Source organism: Heterodontus francisci, chromosome 12, assembly GCF_036365525.1.
Source record: "Heterodontus francisci isolate sHetFra1 chromosome 12, sHetFra1.hap1, whole genome shotgun sequence".
In the NCBI taxonomy this organism is placed as follows: Eukaryota; Metazoa; Chordata; class Chondrichthyes; order Heterodontiformes; family Heterodontidae; genus Heterodontus; species Heterodontus francisci.
The window spans coordinates 68310267-68323166 of record NC_090382.1 but is presented as its reverse complement, the minus strand read 5'-3'; the positions used below and the strand labels follow the sequence as shown (position 1 = coordinate 68323166).

At 52.3% G+C, this 12900-nt stretch overlaps 1 long non-coding RNA gene across 1 annotated transcript in view; it reads left to right on the top strand.

Annotated features, from left to right (window-relative positions):
* Positions 1–12900, top strand: part of LOC137375904 (uncharacterized) — a 50038-nt gene that overhangs the window by 3021 nt on the left and 34117 nt on the right. The window contains exon 2 of the long non-coding RNA XR_010976088.1: positions 3853–3904. This is a non-coding gene — a long non-coding RNA (uncharacterized lncRNA). The remainder of the gene's footprint in view (positions 1–3852; positions 3905–12900) is intronic.

Sequence of the window (12900 nt, the reverse complement as noted above, 5' to 3'; positions counted from 1 at the left end):
AAATGTTTGCATTTCCTGGCCATTGGAAAAACTGCCAGACAGTGCAGACAATGAGCACTTCACTCACTTACTCACCTATGTTTCAGGCTTTACTTGCCACCTGCCTACAAAAGTGTCTTTGTCACTCTTTGCTGCTCTAATTTCCAGACTTCTCTTCATCCTTCACAGCTCAAACCACGTTCACTTCCATTATTTTAGAGTCTGTACTAACACCCTCAAACTTCGTTGCTTGAAATTGAACAAATCATCTGGATTTCATGCAGGAAAGCAACGCATAGCGAGGTCAAAGCACAGGAAAAGTTCAGTTGCTTGAGGAAAATATGGGCCCAGATTTTGCGGTCAGCAGCAAAACAATAGTGCTTCTCGCTGACCTCAAAAAAAGCTGGCCACAAAGGTCTGGTGATCTCTGTGGCATGGTTTTTCCCTTTTCCGATTGCAGTTTAAATTTGGCACCAAGTCAAGGGGATCTTCAGGCATACAGCAGCACTGATGTCAGCAAGCAGTTAAGCAGCCAATCACTACTTCGCAACTCAGTTCCATCTTCCACCTCAATGAATTTTATGCTCAGCAGGACGTTGAGCTCTACTTACATCGCCTTCACCTCAGAGTTCATTTCTTTGGCCAGGAGTTCTCCCCCACCCAACCAGCAGACCCATTCACCTGCCTCCAATACTCCCCCTCCACCCAGACCTCTCCCACCAGCATCTTACCCGCTCTTGATCTTTTTATTGAGAACTGTCGGCGTGACATCAGCCATCTTAATTTCTCTGCTCCCCTCACTCACTCTAACCTGTCACCCTCTGAACATGCTCCACTCCGTTCTCTTGGGTCTAACTCCGAAATAGTGATCAAACTTGCTGACAAGGGTGGTGCTGTTGTTGTCTGGTGTACTGACCTCTGCCTTAGAGGCTGAGCGCCAACTCTCAGACACTTCTTCCTACCTCCCCCTGGACCATAACCCCACCACCGAACATCAAGCCACTGTCGCCAGGGCTGTCACTGACCTCATCTCCTCTGGAGATCTTCCCTCCACAGCTTCCCACCTCAGAGTCCTGTAACTCGGGACAGCCCGCTTCTACCTCCTTCCCAAAATCCACAAACAGGACTGTCTGGGTAGACCCATCGTTTCAGCCTGTTCCTGCCCCACTGAACTTATTTCTTCCTATCTTGACTCTAATTTTTCTCCCCTGGTCCAGTCTTTTCCTACCTACATCTGTGACTCTTTGGATGCCCCACGTTATTTCAAAAATTTCTAGTTTCCTGGCCCCATCTGCCTCCTCTTCACTATGGACATCTAATCTCTCAATACTTCCACACCCACCAGGTCAGTGAGGGCGCTCTGCTTCTTCCTTGAACAGAGACCCAACCAGTCCCCGTCCACCACCATCCTCCTCCACCTGGCTTAACAACTTCTCACATTGAACTTCTCCTTCAACTCCACTCACCTCCTCCAAATAAAAGGTGTTGCTATGGGTCCCCGCACGGGTCCCAGTTATGCCCGTCTTTTTGTGCGGTATGTCGAGCATTTCTTGTTCCAGTCCTACTCTGGCACCCTCCCCCAACTCTTTTTCCAGTAAATTGATGACTGTATCGGTGTAGTTTCCTGTTCCCGTCCTGAACTGGAAAACTTTATCAACTTTGCTTCCAATTTCCACCCTTCTCTCACCTTCACATGGTCTATCTCCGACACTTCCCTTCTCTTCCTCGACTTCTCTGTCTCCATCTCAGGGGATAGGCTGTCCACTAATATTCATTACAAGTCCACCGATTCTCTCAGCTACCTCAACTACACTTCCTCACACTCTGCCTCCTGTAAGGACTCCATTCCATTCTCCCAGTTTCTCTGTCTCTGACGCATCTGTTCTGATGATGCTACCTTCCCCAGCAACGCCTCTGATATGTCTCCCTTTTTCATCAACTGAGGACTCTTGCTTAAAACCAATTACATTTCTAACTTTTGCCAGTTCTGAAGGTCACAGTCCTGAAATGTTAACTCTGTTTCTCTCTCCACAGATGCTGCCAGACCTGCTGAGTATTTCCAGCACTTGGATTTTATAAGCAGCCAAATCACATTGAAGTATTCACACACAGCAAATCAGGAAGTTAAAAGCACTGAAACTCTTCACTTTGAATTTAAATTTTCAGGTAGTGCAATAAATGATGATTGGATTAAGGTAGAAGCTAAAATAAACAAATGTTCTTTTTAAAAAGAACTTTTTAAAATGCAGAATTCTATGAAGAAATTTGACATTCTACAAATATAAAATAAGCTTTTCAGGGGCAGTGAGGGTTTTTAAACAGTAATTATGAAGTTTGTATGCTATTTAAAATTTAGTTACAGACAGTAGCATTGTGATAATGTTACTAGATCAGTAATCCAGAAGCCTGGACTAATGCTCTGAAGAGGAGTTCAAATCCCAGCATGGCAGCTGGAGGAATTTAAATTCAATTAATCAATTAATCGGGAATGAAATGATGATCACTATTAATGAGACTATGAAACTACTGGATTGTCGTAAAAATCCATCCGATTCACTAATGTCCTTCACGGGTGGAAATCCATCATCTTTACCTATCTGCGGTCTGGGGTGGATCAGCAGCGCATCCTATGGAGAAGCGTACAATTGCTGACAGCAACTTACGGATTTCTGCGTTATCCAGAATTTGCTGTCAGTTTTAGTGGAGTAATGATGGTGAACAGGACAATTCCACTGTTTTTACCACCACAAAACCTGGGCCATGAGAAATTTGAATCCCCAAAGCAGCTTAAATTTCAATATAAATCTGTTTAAGAAAACTTACTGTTCTGTGCCATCACCCAGAAATGTGTTGATCAGTACGACAGTGGTGAAAATTTATCCAGGAATGGATTGGACCAAATTTTTTAAAATAAACTTTGTCAACAAAGTCAGGTGTATGAAGATTGAGTTGGACTCATTCTATCAGTTAGCACGAGGGCTACAAGAGCTGCTTACGGCCTGCACAAAAGACCTTAGTTGTGGTGATTCAGGGGCAATTCTCAAGGGAGTTTAAATCCTTGCTGAATGTTAAATACAAATACTGGCCAGCCAACACTGTGTCCAAACCTCGAACTGTGTAAAAAATGAAATGTATGAGGAAGCATTTCACCTTAACAGACAAAGAACTACTAACATCTTCCATTTTACCACATAGCTTTACTTACAGCACGCGTGAAGAAGCTGATAGCTTTAACCTCGACAACCCTCCAGGCAATGGATAGTGTTGGTAAAGTCTTTTAAAAAATGGATTGCATTTCAGACAAAATAAATAATATACTTTGCTTTGCCATTGAGGTACAATGCATAAAACTTGGCTTTTAACAATAGCTTTACAGTACAGGTATATTTAGTTCAAAGAGATTTTACATAGGGAGATGTGCAAAATAATTGGCTTTATTCCACCAGGTGCTAATTCTCTGACTGTTGGTGTATAAGCCCCAAGATAATTTGTAGCCAGAGCAGTTTGATCACCCCCATTATAACATATTGGCACCATGCCCATTGGTCAGAACAAGGCATTCAGCCAGCAGTAGTTTGTTTCAGGGCCATAAACCATATCATTTTCCTTATATGTGAGGCACTGTGTGTAAATGCTCACAATATGGGAGCCACTTGATCACGTGGCAACGCGTGCATAAAATAACTTTAAGGTGCATTGTGATGACCTTGGGACAGTTCAGGAATTTCAAATCCCAGATTAATTTGTCATCTAGTGGGCACTGAATAAGAAATATTGACAGTTGGCAGGCATGGTTACAGGCAACTGAGGAAATGGGATCTGGTAAATTATTAACTCTAAGATTGCTACTAATAAGTTTTCTTTTTGTTTTAGGCTGCTGTGGAATTGAGCTGTATGTGCCATTCTTATTACGAGCAATGCCAAAGTAAGAGCTTTAATTCAGGAGATGCAAGGGCCAATTTCCTTGCCATTTTCAATGCAATAGTGGTGTATAAACAAGACAAAGTTTTATTTTAAGCAAGGTAATCCAGGGGAAAGCCATCTCCCCTGTTGGTGCACATTCACAATCTTACCATGACTTTCCCAGCGTCTTTTTTGAATCTTCCCGTGATCCACCCACTGCATATGCCAGAGTGAAAGCCAGTGGTGCAGCAGATGTAGGTTTGTGCTCCTTATGTACTGTTTAGGTAATTTGGACTGAGATTTGAGGTGGAGCAGCTTACCAGGGTTACCTGATCAACCCAGATGAGGCGTTTGCAAGCTGGGAGCGTCTGCAAACTTTTATACAGTAATTTCTGCCCTTTAGAAATGTTTTTTGCACCTGTTTTTTTTTTTTCATTTTTCCATAAGATCTGCATTGCATTTTGCCTGTATCTTATAGAATCAGCCCACCAAAGGTTTTAGGAACTCCTCCTTACCTGCAGTCAGAACAGCTCATAGGTTGAGCTTTTCCTCAGGGAGAATCATGGAGCAGCAGTACAGGATTGAGATAAGGAAGCACTACACAGAGGCATTTGTCGGTTCACTGATAACCATTTGCGGCAGAGTAGCCAAGGGCCACTACAATGAGGCACCTTTAGCTACCAGGCTGGTGATCGATCGGGCTGCTGGGGTAGGGACAGTATATTTTCGCTGCCTGGGCAGGTTGAGTCCAGATTAGTGATAGCCTGCTGTTCGCTTCAACTGGACAGGCAGTTGGACATTGCATTCGATCTCAAATCCCCAGGGTAAGGAAGGGTGGGAAAAAATTGGTGTGGCTCTCAAGCCCGTTTGCTTTCCAGTCATGAAACTCATCTGCACTGCCCATGGCAATTGATTAATCTACCCCAGATTCACGCAAGAGTGGCTACTTGGGTGAGTACTCAAACAAAAATCTGTGACTTCGGGAAAGAGAGAGAAACTTGGGAGTGTGGGGTGGGTGGAGATTTTATGATAACACATTCGACTAGGATAGGTCCTTTGGCCCATCAAGCCCATTCCTTCCACAGATTACACATTCAGTGGCTATCCCACCGAATAATATTTATCTGTAAATCTAGGTAAATAATGGGGTCCTTGAAGCTACTTTACTTTTCTCCAAGGCAATGGATTGGGTCAAATGTGAGATTGAATGTAGTTACAGATACCATGGAACAGAGTGCATAGACCAGATATTGAACTTGCACTACAAGGAATTTTAAAAAAAGTGCTGGAAATATTTAGCATCTGTGGAGAGAGAAACAGAGTTAACGTTTCAGCAAAGGAGATTGAGGGGAGATTTGAAAGGGGTATACAAGATTATGACAGGCTTAGATAAGTTAGACAAGGAAGAACTGCTCCCATTAACTAATGGTACAAGGACTAGGGGACACAGATTGAAGGTTTTGGGCAAGAGATGCAGGGGGAATATGAGAAAGAACATTTTTACGCAGCGAGTGATAATGATCTGGAACTCGCTGCCCATGAGGGTAGAGAAAGCGGAGACAATCAATGATTTCAAGAGGAAATGGATAGACACTTATGGGAAATAAGCTTGCAGGGCTACAGGGAGCCAGGATCGAGCAGGGTGAGTGGAACTGACTGGATTGCTCTGTGGAGAGCCGGCATGGGCTCGATGGGCACCTTCTATGCTGCAAATGACTCCAGCATCCACAGTATTTTGCTTTTATTTTGTATTACAAGGATCTTACAGCAGACAATGGAAAGACAAGTGACACTCCGGAGGCGGGGTTGCCTGTTCTATGCACATAGAAGCACCAAGCAGAAAGCGATAGTCAGACCATTACCCTGTCAAGTGATTAGTCCCAATCATGTATTAAGTTAGATTTTGCATTTTATTTGAAAATTGATGTGCTAGTTGTATTTTGGTCTTCAACGATTCTTTCATAATTATGTTGTACATATTTAACAGAACTGAATTATGTGTAATATGATCACGGAGCAAGCCCACCACCACTCTGATGGAAGGAGTTTGAGATTCAACCACTTTTCATGGTTAGATCTCTACCATTCTGTCAGCAAGCTGGTCATACATACATTTGGAGAAGCCTGCAGATCTGAAAGGACAGGAAATCTCATGACTCCATGGTGGAGGACAGCAGTGCATGTAAATTAAGGCAGGAGATTGAGGTTAACCCCAGGAGAGGACTGCAGAGGGCATTGTGGGGTTACGAAATACATTAATATAACATTAATGCCAGAGAAATTTACAAACTTTTTTTTTAGAAAACTTTTTGGAGTGGCCTGTATAAGTCCCTTCAAGGACCCCTTTTTTTTTTAGGCTGCTCAACACCAAGACCAATGGGTGGAGAATGTGTGCTGCACATTCCGCCATTGCATCGGTATCTTGTTGATGTTTCGGACCCTAATTTGCTCGGGTTAATGTAGCTCATGTCTGTCTCATGCAGGCACATAGGCTGCCCATTTCAAGGCCCCAACCAAAATGGCACAAAATCTTGCGCTGCTATTTTAACTGTATTTCAGTCCCATTCCCGCCCAGCGGAGGGGATCAAACTTGTAAAGTTTAAACTCACATTATCAGACTTTGCGACAGTAGGCCACGCTGCCAGAAACTCGAGCAAGTTTAAAAAGTCATGTTTATATTAAGAAAATAGTATTCTCTCTTCAGAAGCACCATGGTAACTATAATGTTGGCAAATAAATAAATTTATTTAGAGAAGATCTAGGAGATCCCAGCTCCAGTCTTTCATGTTAACTTTGAGTTTAAATCTTGACTCGCCTTTTCAATTTTTCATAACTACCAAATGATTCAACTGCCTTCCGAAAGAACTTCTTTCCCTTGAAAGGAAAAGGAAACTCAAAGCACAACCTAAGTGTTCTGGATTGGGATACACTTGTGGAGCTTAACAGCCCATGAGTACCAAAAGATCTCATCATACTTAATCTTTTTAAACAGTACCAAAGAAAAGATGACCATCATGTTGCTAAACTTCCAACTCCCTCTTTTCTGGCCCTGCACCCGCCATGTTATCTCCACTGTCATTAGCTGCTTAACGGTTACCTCAACCATTACAAACATACCAATTAGTAGCAGAAGTAGGCCATTCGGCCCCTCTAGCCTGCTCTGCCATTCAATAAGATCATGGCTGATCTGTTAGTCTCGAATTCCACACTCCTATCGACCCCTGATATTCTTTGATTCCCTTGCCCAAGAATCTATCTATCCTTGCCTTAAAATTATTCAATGACCCTGCCTCCACCACCTTCTGAGGCAGAGAGTTCCAAAGTTGCACAATCCTCAGAGAAAAAAAAAATTGTCCTCATCTCTGTCATAAAAGGGCAACCCCTAATTTTAAACAAAGTAATTCTCGACAACGCAGCCGGCTGATGACGCCATCAGACTACGCCAAGCTGCGCAGCATTCCACACTGCCAGGACTGGTCAGCGCATGCGAAGTTATCACGTAATGCAGGGAAGCGAGGAGAAGCGGGCGGGGGTGGAGAGGCGGGGGGAGGGCGGGCAGGGGTTGAGAAGCAGAGAGCGCGCGGGCGGGGGTTGAGAAGTGGGGGATGAGAAGCGGGGGGAGGGCGGGCGGGGGTTGAGAAGCGGGGAGAGAAGCGGGGAGAGAAGCGGGGAGAGAAGCGGGGGGAGGGCAGGCGGGGGTTGAGAAGCGGGGAGAGAAGCGGGGGGAGAAGCGGGGGGAGAAGCGGGGGGAGGGCGGGCGGGGGTTGAGAAGCGGGGAGAGGGCGGGCGGGGGTTGAGAAGCGGGGAGAGGGCGGGCGGGGGTTGAGAAGCGGGGAGAGAAGCGGGGGGAGGGCGGGCGGGGGTTGAGAAGCGGGGAGAGAAGCGGGGGGAGGGCGGGCGGGGGTTGAGAAGCGGGGAGAGAAGCGGGGGGAGGGCGGGCGGGGGTTGAGAAGCGGGGAAACGGGGAGAGAAACGGGGAGAGAAACGGGGAGAGAAACGGGGAGAGAAACGGGGAGAGAAACGGGGAGAGCGCGGGCGGGGGGGGGGGGGAAGCGGGGAGAGCGCGGGCGGGGGGGGAAGCGGGGAGAGCGCGGGCGGGGGGGGGGGAAGCGGGGAGAGCGCGGGCGGGGGGGGGGGAAGCGGGGAGAGCGCGGGCGGGGGGGGGGGAAGCGGGGAGAGCGCGGGCGGGGGGGGGGGGAAGCGGGGAGAGCGCGGGCGGGGGGGGGGGAAGCGGGGAGAGCGCGGGCGGGGGGGGGGGGAAGCGGGGAGAGCGCGGGCGGGGGGGGGGGAAGCGGGGAGAGCGCGGGCGGGGGGGGGGGGAAGCGGGGAGAGCGCGGGCGGGGGGGGGGGAAGCGGGGAGAGCGCGGGCGGGGGGGGGGGAAGCGGGGAGAGCGCGGGCGGGGGGGGGGAAGCGGGGAGAGCGCGGGCGGGGGGGGGAAGCGGGGAGAGCGCGGGCGGGGGGGGAAGCGGGGAGAGCGCGGGCGGGGGGGGAAGCGGGGAGAGCGCGGGCGGGGGGGGGAAGCGGGGAGAGCGCGGGCGGGGGGGGAAGCGGGGAGAGCGCGGGCGGGGGGGGAAGCGGGGAGAGCGCGGGCGGGGGGGGAAGCGGGGAGAGCGCGGGCGGGGGGGGAAGCGGGGAGAGCGCGGGCGGGGGGGGAAGCGGGGAGAGCGCGGGCGGGGGGGGAAGCGGGGAGAGCGCGGGCGGGGGGGGAAGCGGGGAGAGCGCGGGCGGGGGGGGAAGCGGGGAGAGCGCGGGCGGGGGGGGAAGCGGGGAGAGCGCGGGCGGGGGGGGAAGCGGGGAGAGCGCGGGCGGGGGGGGAAGCGGGGAGAGCGCGGGCGGGGGGGGAAGCGGGGAGAGCGCGGGCGGGGGGGGAAGCGGGGAGAGCGCGGGCGGGGGGGGAAGCGGGGAGAGCGCGGGCGGGGGGGGAAGCGGGGAGAGCGCGGGCGGGGGGGGAAGCGGGGAGAGCGCGGGCGGGGGGGGAAGCGGGGAGAGCGCGGGCGGGGGGGGAAGCGGGGAGAGCGCGGGCGGGGGGGGAAGCGGGGAGAGCGCGGGCGGGGGGGGAAGCGGGGAGAGCGCGGGCGGGGGGGGAAGCGGGGAGAGCGCGGGCGGGGGGGGGAAGCGGGGAGAGCGCGGGCGGGGGGGGAAGCGGGGAGAGCGCGGGCGGGGGGGGGAAGCGGGGAGAGCGCGGGCGGGGGGGGGAAGCGGGGAGAGCGCGGGCGGGGGGGGGAAGCGGGGAGAGCGCGGGCGGGGGGGGGAAGCGGGGAGAGCGCGGGCGGGGGGGGGAAGCGGGGAGAGCGCGGGCGGGGGGGGGAAGCGGGGAGAGCGCGGGCGGGGGGGGGGAAGCGGGGAGAGCGCGGGCGGGGGGGGGGAAGCGGGGAGAGCGCGGGCGGGGGGGGGGAAGCGGGGAGAGCGCGGGCGGGGGGGGGAAGCGGGGAGAGCGCGGGCGGGGGGGGGAAGCGGGGAGAGCGCGGGCGGGGGGGGGAAGCGGGGAGAGCGCGGGCGGGGGGGGGAAGCGGGGAGAGCGCGGGCGGGGGGGGGAAGCGGGGAGAGCGCGGGCGGGGGGGGGGAAGCGGGGAGAGCGCGGGCGGGGGGGGGGAAGCGGGGAGAGCGCGGGCGGGGGGGGGGAAGCGGGGAGAGCGCGGGCGGGGGGGGGAAGCGGGGAGAGCGCGGGCGGGGGGGGGAAGCGGGGAGAGCGCGGGCGGGGGGGGGAAGCGGGGAGAGCGCGGGCGGGGGGGGGAAGCGGGGAGAGCGCGGGCGGGGGGGGGAAGCGGGGAGAGCGCGGGCGGGGGGGGGGAAGCGGGGAGAGCGCGGGCGGGGGGGGGAAGCGGGGAGAGCGCGGGCGGGGGGGGGAAGCGGGGAGAGCGCGGGCGGGGGGGGGAAGCGGGGAGAGCGCGGGCGGGGGGGGGAAGCGGGGAGAGCGCGGGCGGGGGGGGGAAGCGGGGAGAGCGCGGGCGGGGGGGGGAAGCGGGGAGAGCGCGGGCGGGGGGGGGGAAGCGGGGAGAGCGCGGGCGGGGGGGGGGAAGCGGGGAGAGCGCGGGCGGGGGGGGGAAGCGGGGAGAGCGCGGGCGGGGGGGGGGAAGCGGGGAGAGCGCGGGCGGGGGGGGGGGAAGCGGGGAGAGCGCGGGCGGGGGGGGGGGAGCGGGGAGAGCGCGGGCGGGGGGGGGGAAGCGGGGAGAGCGCGGGCGGGGGGGGGAAGCGGGGAGAGCGCGGGCGGGGGGGGGGAAGCGGGGAGAGCGCGGGCGGGGGGGGGGAAGCGGGGAGAGCGCGGGCGGGGGGGGAAGCGGGGAGAGCGCGGGCGGGGGGGGAAGCGGGGAGAGCGCGGGCGGGGGGGGGAAGCGGGGAGAGCGCGGGCGGGGGGGGAAGTGGGGGCGAAGCGGGGAGAGCGCGGGCGGGGGGGGGCAGCGCAAGTGGGCAGAGCGCAGCCGAAGACCTTGGTGGCAGCGGGCGCGTTCTCCTCCTTCCCCCCCCCCCCCAGCCACTGGCCTCCCGCTTTCCCCCCAACCCCCGCCCGCTCTCTCCGGCCATTGCGTGCTGCCATGGGTTTACGTTGCCTTTCTGTGATTATTTGAGCAGCGCCATCTTTTGTACTGGCAGCTGCCTGAACGTCGCAGACTGTGACGTTTTAGTGTACAGGCTGCATTTTGCATGTGCCAGCACCGTGCCACCGAGTGGTTACGTTGTCAGCAAATGCAGCCAATTTTCAAACAGTGCCCCCTTAGTTCTGGACTCCCCACTAGAGGAAACATCCTTTCCACATCCATCTTGTCAAGACCGTTCAGGATCTTAAATACTTCAATCAAGTCTCCCCTCACTCTTCTAAACTCCAGTCTGTCCAACATTTCCTCATAAGACAACCCGCTCATTCCAGGTATCAAACTAGTAAACCTGCTCTGAGCCGCCTCCAATGCATTCACATCCTTAAATAAGGAGACCAAAACTGCCGACAGTATTCGAGATGTGGTCTCACCAATGCCCTGTATAACTGAAGCACATCATCCTTACTTTTATTTTCATTTTGTCGTCCAATAAAGGATAGCATTCCATTAGCCTTCTTTATTACTTGCTGTATCTGTATACCAATTTTTTGTGACTCATGCACTAGAACACCTAGCTCCCTCTGCACCTTGGAGTTCTTCAGTTGTTCTCCATTTAAGTAATACTCTGCTTTTTAATTCTTCCTGCCAAAGTGAACAACTTCACATTTTCCCACATCTGCCAGATTTTTGCCCACTCACTCAACCTATCTATATTGGTCTGCAAGCTCCATATGTCCTCTTCACAACATACTTTCCTACCTATCTTTGTGTCATCTGCAAATGCAAATTAGGGGAGGTGGTGGCCTGGTGATAATGTCACTGGACTAGTAATCCTGAGCCCATGCTAATGCTCTGGGGACATGGGTTCGAATCCCACCAGGACAGATGGTGAAATTTGAATTCAATTAATTAACCTGGTCTCAAGCTAGTCTAATGGTGACCATGAAACCATCGTCGATTGTTGTAAAAACCCATCTGGTTCACTAATGTCCTTCAGGGAAGGAAATCTGCCATCCTTTACCTGGTCTGGCCTACATGTGACTCCAGACCCACAACAATGTGGTTGACTCTTAAATGCCCTCTGAAATGGCTTAGCAAGCCACTCAGTTCAAGGACAATTAGGGATGGACAATAAATGCTGGCCTAGCCAGCGACGCCCACATCCCACAAATGAATTTTTAAAAATTAGCTACCCTGCGGGACACCACTCGTCACATCCTGCCAATCAGAAAAGGACCCATTTATGCATACTCTGTTTTCTGCCAGCCAGCCAATTTTCTATCCATGCTAATATGTTACCCTCTACACCATGAGCTCCTACTTTGTGCAATGACCTTTTACGTGGCACCTGGTCAAATGCCTTCTGGAAATCCAAGTACAGTACGTCATCGGGCCCGCCTTTATCCACGGCACACGTTACCCCTTCAAAGAACTCCAATAAATTAGTTAAACATTATCTCCCTTTCACAAAGCCATGCGGTCTATTCCAGATTACCTTGAATTTTTCAAATTCCCCAGCTATAGCCTCCTTAATAATCGATTCAAACAACTTTCCCATGACAGACTAACTGGCCTATGGAACCTTTCCAGAACCTAGCGAATTTTGAAATTGCATCTACTTCCTCATTAGCCACCTCTTTTAAGACCCTAGGATGAAGCCCATCAGGACCCAGGGACTGTATCAGCCCACAGCTCCAGTTTGGTCAGTACCGCTTCCCTGGTGATTGTAATTTCACCATGTTCCTCTCTTCCTTCCACCTCTTCATTTACAGCTTTTACTGGAATGTTTTTTGTATCCTCTATACTGAAGACAGAATCAAAATATGTGTTCATTTCATCCTCCATTTCCTTATTATCTATTAACTCCCCATTCTCACTCTCTCGAGAACCACACTTTACTTACTATTTTCCTTTTTAAATACCTAGCAAGAAACTCTTATCTGTTTATATATTTCTAGCTAGCTTCCTCTCATACTCTAATCTTTTTCTCCTGATTAATCTTTCAGTCATTCTCTGCTGCTTTTTATATTCTGACCAATCATCTGACCCAGCACCCATCGTTGCGCAATTGCATGCCTTTTCCTTACTTTTGATGCTTTTTTTAACTTTAGTTAACTATGGATGGTGGGTCCTCCCCTTAGAATTTTTCTTTATTAGTAGGAATATACTTATCCTGAGTATTCTGAAATATCCCCTTGAATGTCTACCACTACTCTATTGATCTATCTCCTAGCCTAGCAACCCAGTTCACTTCAGCTCGCTCAGCTTTCATGCCCACGTAGCTGCCCTTAGTTAAGTTTAAAATACTAGTCTTGACTCACTTCTCTCTTTCAAACTGGATGTAAAATTCAATCATATTGTGGTCACTACTACCTACAGGTGCCTTTACTCTGAGGTCATGAATTAATCCCGTCACATTACACAATACCATGTCCAATATAACCTGCTGTCTGGTTGTTTCCAGAATGCGCTGCTCTAAGAAAC